At 39.2% G+C, this 10,547-nt stretch overlaps 1 pseudogene; it reads right to left on the bottom strand.

The window, feature by feature from the left end:
• Positions 1-4,572: 4,572 nt before the first annotated feature.
• LOC120540537 lies at positions 4,573-7,689 on the bottom strand (annotated as a pseudogene).
• Positions 7,690-10,547: the final 2,858 nt, after the last annotated feature.

Below are 10,547 nucleotides of genomic sequence, written 5' to 3' on the forward strand. Positions count from 1 at the left end.
TTAGGATAAAGTGGTTTTAGTGCAGTACCAGAAAATCCCCAGAATGGTTTGCCTGAGGTTTACATGTGACGCAGCATGGGACCAGTTTAACTACTTGAAATGCTGTGCATTATGTGTGACATTTTCTGTACTGTGGTAGCCACGCTTGAGCGTCTGCTGTCAGTAATTGGGGAATGTCATTTATAGCATAATGAATCGAGAATTAAAAAATAAATAAAAAGATGAAAAAATCTACGTTTTGGATTGGGTGACATGACAAAAGCGGAAATGCAGTGTGAGACGACAAAGAGGAGTAACTGTGAAGGAGGCACAGTGACAGAGTCATCATCAAAGGTCAGAATGGTGCCTTGAAAATTATAGCATAGTCTGAGAAGCAGGCTTTAATGAAATGTGTCATAAAGAAGGAGAAGAAACGTTGATGAAGAAATGTTAGTAAAGGTGTAGAAGTCACTTTGAAAGAGTCACCTTCAACAATGGAAAGTTTAAAATCCCAAAAATAATGTAAAAAGAAGGCTTTATGAAAATGCCCACAAGAATATTAGTATAATGAGTTGAGAATTAGCATTAAGCATAAAAAAATAAAAAGAAGAAAAAAATAATACGACACAAATACAAATATAACACTGTGATATCGATTTGACGTAGTTTCGCTACCCTGTCTATAACTAATAATGGTACTGAGAGTGATGTTCCATATTGGTTAGCACAGGCTTGTAAAAATTTCACTGTACTCTGTTAATATGACAATAATGACCTACAAACCTATAAACTCATGCACAGGTCTATTAATGGTCTTGCAAAATTGAACTGGCCAGCTTGAAGAATGCTACAACTTTGAAAACTGGTTTTAGAATGAAGAAATGAACAGTGTTGTCCTTGTCTAAAGGCTCTGCCACATTTATCCAGCTATTACAGTGATTTTTGGTCAGAGACTTCATTCACATAATCTTAGTGAGCTGGAGGCAGCAGTGGAGTGCTCCCATGACCTCCGGATGCTGCACTTTCTAAAGACAAGTAGGCCATTTGGTAACTTCAAACTATTCTGAGTAATTTTGTTCATGAATGCAGTTAGCTTTGGGTTGCTGTGCCATTTTGAACCAGTGCCCATCTATGATAGGGTAAAATCAACCCCTTACAGGTAGGAAAAAATGGATTGAACAGGTTTAGGTAGTAGATAAATGGACAGATACCTCAAAATGAAAGTGAGTCAGGGTGCATGCTGTGACATTGTTCAGCACTAATAATTTACAGCTTCAGGAATACGAGTTCAGTTGTTCAATTCCTGGTCTGGCTACTGTCTATGTAGAATATGCATGATCTCCAGTGTTGATTGGCAAAATTTAACAGAATTTTATTGCTGTGAATATGCTTTGTTCACCGGTGTCATGATTTAGGGTAAAGATTGAGGTTTTGTAGCCTTTTCCTGTTAAGGAAACCATTTTGTGTACTGTTGTCAGGGTCATGTGCCATGTTTCTGGGGTGTGGTTTCTGGGGTTATGATATTGAGTTCATTAGCACACGACATGAAAGGTCAGCCTTTTGCTCTCGGCCTCATCCAATCTGCACATAAAACTTTGTTTACATTTTAACTTCTCGTGTGATTACGTTTCAAGTCTTGTCTGGTTTTCAACTTATTGCCTGTTATTTGACTGTGAATTTTGTATCTCCTCTGAGTTTTGGTTGCTTCGGTTTATTTTTTAATTTTCATTTGTTTTGCATTTTGCTTGTATCTCAAGAAACTAGTTATCTGTTTTGTCTGCCAAGACAGGACAGCCGGTGACTTTGTTCACTGAATATTTTCCTAAAATTCATTCTGTAGCTGGCTTCAGATAAGCATTTTTTCCCAGTGCCCCATGGTGCCTTGTGAGGCCAGCATGACATCACAGAGCTGTAGCAGACATGTGCACAACTTTTATGCAGGTTTACTGATTGTTTACCTATCTGCTTCACACTGTGACTGGGCTGGGTCCCATGCCCGCCTGGGTGCCCCTTCAACACTGGATCCGGGAGCAGCTATGGGATGCACTCTACGTTCCCTGAATGCTTGGTGGCAGCCCTCCTGGGTTACATCGAGACCACAGGTGTGGGACTTCAGGACTCAGACCTGTTGGGCTCCATGGCCACCACACGGAGGAGCTGCATGGCTTAACGAGAATGTAGGCTGGAAAAAGCCACACCCAGAACTGCAGCCTAATTAGGCCAATTACCACCTGGAGCACTTCCGGAGGGCTACAAAAGAGCCTGCAGCCACTACTCAGGAGCCAGAATCTGGAGGTTGACCTGGGAGGAGTGGTGAGTGGTGCTGCCAGAAGGGTGTATTTGTGGAGTTAAGTGCTTGTGGGACTATGTATTGCCTGTGGGGTTCACGGGGAAGACGTGCCCCACAGGTGAAGAAAAATAACAGTGCTTGTTTTACTCATGCCTCCCGTGTCCAAACTGTGTCGGGTTCGGCGTAATATAGCGCCTTTCTTACAACGGATTTGTGATGTTGTGACCTGATCCAACAGGTCTGTATCTGCATGCATTTACAAAAAAGATAAAATCTGCAGCATTTTTATTTAAAGGCTGCATTAGTTGACAATAATGAGAATATGAGTATTGCTACTGGCTATAGAACACTGATTTCTGTGCACTGGTTTAGTCTCTCTTCACGCTTCTGAAGTCAAAATGAGACCCTGTGAAAAAAAAAATAATAATAATGAAAGACTAATTACTATTTACAATGTGTTTTAATCTTCTTGATGGGAAAAAAAAGTGCAAAGTATCGGCACAGAGAGATGGGAAACAAAAATAAAGCTACAGCTGCACCCAGAGCTGCAACTTCAAACAAAGGAATGAGTCAGTCCGACACCAAAGCTTTGAGGCACAACCAATTTGTGTCCTAAGATTGGAACACTATGAGCATAATGATATATTTTTTTATTTATTGCTAATATGTGGCCATTTGTTATATTTTGTTTGTGGCTATCATTCTTTCCGCTTCTTTCGTGGTGTCAAAGGGGTTAGTACTGCTTCCTCACAATTCAGGTCACAGTTTTGGCCACAGTAATTGGTCTAGCATAGTTGGCAGATGCTTTCTTAGCTCTCAGGTGCACACAAAAGACCACTGCACCATTATAGTCCACTCAAAGCTAGTTCAGTTTCTGCTTCCTAACTTTCCTTAATTCAATGCACTTACCCAAACATTTTAATGGCAAAGCAAACTCCACTGGATTTTCTCATCACTAATTTTTACATTTCTGCATGGGTTTCTCAGGGATATCTGTTATCCCTGGCATAGGCAGTTGCATTAACTGCTGTCCCAACTATGAGTGAGTATGAGGGCACCCTAAATTTTTTGTCTAGTGTCCCATCCAGGCATGTTTTTTTTCACATAAAATGCCACTAATGAAGGCCTTTTCTACTAAACCAAATGTGCGAAGTAGATGAACAAATGGATAGATTTAAACGAAGTAGGGGTCAAATCAGAAAGTAATGCCTAGTCACTTACAGGGAAACCAATGATAAACAAGAAGGCCTCTTTCCATTTGTTAAATCTCATTTTTGTTAAAAGCTTAGATTAAAACAGATGTGAAATGGTTTATATAATCGCTTACACCAGGGAATACATACTGTAACCACAAGGGGGTGCCACCGAGCTCCCAACCACAGACAAAATATTACATAACACAATTCTGGGTTCAAATAAACAATTGTTATTTTTTTTTACCAACACTTTTCTAATTAAATAATAGCCAAATGCACAAATATACGCAGATTTCTTCTCCTTCTGTCCTCCTCTTGCGTGTTGCCTGCTGCTATTTGACTCTTTCTCACTGAAGAGATGCTGGCAGTCTTATTTTAAACCAAACCCGAGAATGCTTCTGGTGTCACAACAGCATGTCTGAGTCATACAGAATGGCATTTTTAGTTAATGTATAACCTTTTACATATTATTACAATATATGCTTAAATGAAGTTGTAACAATGAATTAATAAAACATATAGAAAAGGACTGAAGGTAACTAAAGGAATAACTAAACATTCAGTTTGAAGTTTCATCAACACTGCATGTGTCTCCACTTTTCATTTTCACCTTCACCTTCAGTGTCTCCTTTACAATAACTTGAGCTGCCAAATAGTTGCTTTATGTTTTATTACAGTTTTTCTGTGGTTACTGATAATATCTGCACTGTTTTATTTCTGAGTGTCTCTGTAACTGTGAAGATAATGTAAAATATAGTACAATAATTTGATAACATGATAAAAGCTTGTTTTCAAATAATATATTTTATTTAATTAAAGTACACTATGAATGGGAAATACACAGAGAAAAGACAGTTCTTGAAATTCAGAGTCACATTGATTTACTGTACTGCAGATTATCTGGACTAATGGGACCTCATCATTGTACAGTAATCAGGTGTTGAAAAGCTGAACAGCCTAGAACTGTCAGTGTTGAAGTTCTGAAAAATCAGTGAGAGAGAAATGATTATAGTATATCTACTAAAGCACAGTATGGGTCCTCTACAATTAAGAAAAAACTCATTCTATATTTTATATCTATTAGGCAACAGTTTGATTGTGACTGATCTACTCAGTGATTACAGTGCTACTCTTTAGAAGAAATATTTCTAGATGTGACTTAAGACAAATGATCATTTGAAAGGTTTCAGCTACAGGTCCAGATGCTACCACAATCTTGATGACCCATAACTGCCCAAGGTCGTAGCTCACATGCTGGCATACTCCACTTATCACCATCTGAGTCCAGCCAGTTCCTGCAGGATTGCTGGCAGTTATTCCATCCCTACGAAAAAGAGCACAAAGGTGATTCGATTTGGCTCTGCAGTTCTAAAAGTCTACAGGACAGTCAGTTATTCATTATTCTACAGGGTATGTTGCACCTTTTATGGAAGATAGATTTAATTGCTCTGTACAGAAAATGGAAAGAATTGTATTTCCCTAGAAACCTGTGCCCCTTGCCAAATGCTCATAACCCCTGGAAAACCAAAGCAATACACATATTGGTTAACAGAAATATAAATATAGTTACATACATTTAAATACTAAAAGGAATGTCTGATAAACAGTATGCACACTAATAATATGACAAAACTCATTTCGGAGACACCTGCCCTAATCTTACAGCACAAGTACAGAAGGATTCACTCAACTCACTAAACCAGCAATCTTTTGAATGCTTGAAAAAGAACAATAATATTTTCAGCCTCTTTGAAGAACACTGAGCAGAAGAAGACTTACCTGCGGTACACATTTCCTTGATGATTCACCCCATATACACTGCAGTCAACACTCACTTCAATCATTGTCAAGGAGCCTGAGATTCTCTGTCACCACCTTCTACCAGTGCAAGAAGTGAGTGTCACTGCTCTCCTTATAAAATCTGGTTGCGGTATTGACACCCCAGCAACTAATGGGGCCACAAGAGTAGTACATGAGGCCTTCTGTCAGGTGTTCCCATGGAGCAGGTGATTGATTGCTTGTAATTCCCATGGGCCATTCCTCCCCTGCAGTAGATATCATTATACATGTTGACACCAGCAACAAACTGATCACCTCCTGCATCAATCTGCTGCAGCCAACCTGCAGTTAATGAGGAAAACATTAACACATTTCAAATAGTTTTTGTGACCTAAGCGTGGCAAATATAACCAAAGATCTGCCATCACAGTTTGCATTCTTATATTCAAGTTATGAATGAAGGGGCACTTGTTTCTTGCTTATAGAAAAGGTAAAGATGAACCCAACATGATGAGCCTAAATTTTAGATTTAAGTGTGGCCACACTGCCATTCATTCTCATATGTTTGAGACTAAGCCATTCATTCTGCCCTAGAGTGGCTTCTCAACTTCATGGTCCTTGGACTCTCAGTATCTGATCTTAGCACAAATCACTGGATGGATGTTGATTTAGATTCCAGCTGTAACAGAAGATTAAGGGCCTATTGGAATCCACTGCAAATAAAACAGAGGGACTGTGGAAATTTCTAATTTGAAGAATTCAAATGATTGTACACATGTCCTTGTGGTGTTATGGGTCCACAGCTCGTTGAGCAAAGGCCATTCATTTTAAATAATGTCACGGCCTGGTTTAGCTTAGGAGTTGGGCCATATACATTTCTCACCGAGTGCACAGGTGAGGAACTGCCCACATCGTGATTGTCCCATGGCTAATGCTGCAGCTGCTGTGGCCCTCGTCATTTTGAAAAGCGCTGAAGTCAGTTGTGGGGTGGAAAAAAAATGGAGGGAGGAATGAGAAAAAGAACGAGGTAAAGAGAGGACGGAGGTTACAGGGAGCGAGGAAGCAGGCGGTGCGTGCGTGTGTTGAGCCGCGCCTTGATCGAGGGCAGCTGTATGGAAGCTGGGTGTTAGGCCAACACCCAGACGTTTGAGTTGATGTTGCTCCCGCTGAGTGACCAGGTAGCGGGAGTGCCCAGAAGAAAGCGATGAGCCGCAGAAGGCCGCGGAAGGCAGCGGAAGTCGGGAGGCTTGGTGGGGAAGTCCCCAATGTGTGCGTCCTGGCTATTGGGGTAATCAAGTCTCTGGGGACTGGGATGAGAGCAAACGAAGCCAAGGATCGGGAGGTCTCAGTCTGCGGAAAGTGTAGAGGAGGGGCAGCTGCAGAGAGGCGTCTTGCCTGCTGCTAAGCCCAAACGGGATAAGCAGGTGAGACGCTAACAGAAACGTTACACCGGATTTGTTGTTTTTAAGATTGCTTCCTAAAGAAGATTTTACCTCTCGTTTTAAAGGATTGTTTTTTCTTATTGTTATTTTAACCTCCACGTTTTACCTTTTATGGATTATTTATTTAATGAAGAATTTGGAGCACTGCACTATTTACATGGAACACTGGTTTTGTTTTGATTGTTTCTTTTAATAAAAGCACTGTTGCACCTTTTTGTATACCTTCCCCTTGCTCAGTAATTTGCCTCCATTGACTAGCTCACTTTCGGTTTCATTATCGGCCGATTGTTGGGTTCAAGGGTTCCCAAACAACCAAGGGGCGTAGAGCCAGAACCCACATCGTCACAGTCCTCAGTGCATCTGCTTTTTGAATAAATAAAGTCTTTCATTACTGAATGGTCCCAGTGTTAGGGACACACATTTGTAGATGGATCTGCACTATTTCATCTCTAGGATCTCATCTTCTAGTTCTTGTAGGCACATTATGTTGCTTGCTTGGTTTTCTTGAAATGCCACACAACTTATCTTGTTTGATATTGCGAAATATTTAGTTGTGAAGTATTGCTACTATAGCTGGACTGCATCCAAATACTGTCTTCATTTTCTTCCTTTCTTTGAGGTAAATTTAATCTTTCTTCCTGATAAAACCTCAGATACTCAGTCTCCACTCTAATGTTTTTACATCCCTCATGTCAATTATGTGCTTAAATCTGACAAGAAAAAAATGCCTACCTGGAACATGCACCCAATTTCCGTTCACCATTTTGTAGATTTGGTTTGCACTGTTCACTCCCCACAGCCCAGCCGGACCAACTGTGACATGCTGTAGCGCTCCTGGCAATTGCACCCAGGTGCCACCAAAAAGAATGTAGATGTTGTCATTGCTGTTTACACCAACCAACATACCCAGACCAGCATCAATCTGTTCCAGACTCCCAGCTAACTGCTGGCACTTCAGAACTACAAAGTACAATATATTCCACACTAGCAGAATACCAGCCATGGCGAGGAGAAGTACAAACATTTTAAAAATAACGTAAAATGATTGTTAATGTAATTGTTTTGTCATTGATATGAGTGTTGCTGGCATATATATATATATATATATATATATATACACACACACGAACACATATATAAACATATATATACATATAAACATATATATAGATAAATATATATATATACACATCTATACACATATATATATACAGTTATATATATATACACATATACACACATACATATATATACATATACATATATATACAAATCTACATATATATATCTACATATATATATATATATATTAGGGGTGGGACTCGATTAAAAAAATTAATCCAATTAATTAGAGGCTGGGTAAGAATTAATCTTGATTAATCGTATGTAATCGCACACGTAAATTTGCCCCAAATCGCAAATGTTTTTTTTTATTTTTTTTATTTAAAACGGTTTTAGTGGGCGACAGAATCAAATAATAGACATGGACATGAATATTGTAAACTGAAGCTGTTTTAAATTTCTGAAAAAAAAAAAGCCTTTAAACTGCATTTGAATTCAAAACAGAAACAAAAATATCATCCCTGGTTAAAATTGGGCAGACTTAAAAATAAAGTGGTAGTTTAAGTACTTTAAGTACATTTGCAGAATAGTATTGTCTTTAAATAATAATAACCAAAATTTCACCATAAAGTGCAGTTTTTCTTCTTAAAAAAATAAGTCAGAAACATAAAAGGTAATTTGACCAGCTTATCTTTAAACTCTGAGTAACATTAGCCAAAATTATTTTGTACATTAGGCTAAAACAGTGTGATCATTGAACATTTTGTAATTAGATGTATTTAGAATTACTAACGGTCACGGAAGTCCAATGATCCCCAGTAAGAGCCACAAAGTCTACTTTCTGTAATGCATCTAATTTTGCTTGCTTTTCAGTGTGCACAAAACCATGCTTTTATCAAGGCTTCGCCAGGAAGTCGAGATGATCAGTCGAGGAGCGTGCTTTATTCCGACTCTAACATTTTTGTAGCTGTGATGTGTGCATCAGTGTAATGGATGTACCAGGAAATCATGCATTGACAAAAGTTCCCGTTTGCTTGGAATTGAAAGTGTGATTAAATGCGTTATTTTTAGCGTTATGGAGTACATGCATCAAGCTTCTCAGCTGTGCTTGTGCTAAGAAAGGGAAAATTTTAAAAATAACGTAACATGATTCTGCGTTAACCTAATATTTTTTCATACGTCCCAAACCAAGGAGATGCTAAGGTAAAATGAATCGGTAGCGCGTACATAGTCAGTACATCCCTCTCGGGAATCGAACCTCGGCGTTAGAGGCGAAGACTCTACAATTTCGCCACAGCGTGTGGCTTGTCTATGCTAAAGTATGTATTGTAGATCAGGGGTATATATATACATTTATATATATACCCTGTATCGAGTGGAGAAGTAGAAGTTATGAAAAGAAAAGGGAACATTTTAAAAATAACGTAACATGATTGTCAATATACAGTAATTGTTTTGTGAGTGTTATTGAATGTTGCTGTCATCAAGGATTTGATTATCATTATTTCTTTCAATCAGGCTCGTATTTGTAGGATGTGTTCAAGTTACATTCCGTATTTGTCAATCGTTGTAAAGATAAGAGGTTTCATTCATCGATTAGTTCCTTACTGCATCAATAAACAGCTCGTCTTCCTTTTTATCTGTGATGTGACAAACTGCATGCACGGTTTTTTTTTTTTTTTACACTGTCTTCCTTTAGCAGGACATTCACTTTTTCCACCGTGTGCTTTGTTTCCGTAGTAGCTGCACTTATGAATATGATTCTATGTATAAGACACTTCATATTTTTTGCTGCCTTCTCAATTGTGTAATTCGGTTTTTGTTCAGCACTCTTTGGAACTGTTGCTTTTTGTCTGCGCATTGCGTCAGTTCACGTGAGCCGCTTGGTGTTCTTGCATCGAAGGTTCCCAGCTGTACTGGTGCCATCTCGTGTAATGTCAGCTAAGACCCGGCACTTAAAACTTTCTCGCAGTTTCAATGAGTTTGTGCCAAACACCACCCTGACCATCTCATCTTCCTCTGCATAAGCACAGTCCTTCACATGTGAATATTTACCGGCAGTGTTTGTATTGGATTGCCGCTGATGGACGGCCTTATATGGGCAGGCACTAAATTACAAACGCTAGTGGTAGCCTATGAACTTAATTTAATATAAACTTCACGCTGTGCTTTGTTTCCGCAGTAGCTGTACTTATGAATATGCTTGTATGCATCATTTGCTTCATAATGTTTTTCTGCCTTCTCAATTGTGAAATGGCGTTTTGGTGCTGATCGCTGTTTGGAGTTCTTCCTTGTGCTCTACGTACTTACGTAGGAGGTGTGATGATGTCACACGAAACTCCGCCCCCCGCGGCCATCTCCAACTCAAGACTCCATTACATTATATGGGGAAAAATAGCTTCCAGTTATGACCCTTATGCGTAGAATTTCGAAATGAAACCTGCCCAACTTTTGTAAGTAAGCTGTAAGGAATAAGCCTGCCAAATTTCAGCCTTCTACCTACACGGGAAGTTGGAGAATTAGTGATGAGTCAGTGAGTGAGTCAGTGAGTGAGTGAGTGAGTGAGGGCTTTGCCTTTTATTAGTATAGATTAAGTTGGCATGGACTTGTGCAAATGAAAATGTCAAATACATGTGCTTTTTTGTGTAGTTTTGTCTTTGTGTCTCATTTCTTTACCTCAACAGATGTCTTTCAAACGTGTCATACTTTTTGCTTTATCTTTACTTACTTTTGGAAAGGTCACCAGTTGACCACAGTCACGCTTGTGCACACACCCGCTGATTCAGTTCAGAGTTGCCA

Source organism: Polypterus senegalus, chromosome 12 (genome assembly GCF_016835505.1).
Source record: "Polypterus senegalus isolate Bchr_013 chromosome 12, ASM1683550v1, whole genome shotgun sequence".
Taxonomy (NCBI): Eukaryota; Metazoa; Chordata; class Cladistia; order Polypteriformes; family Polypteridae; genus Polypterus; species Polypterus senegalus.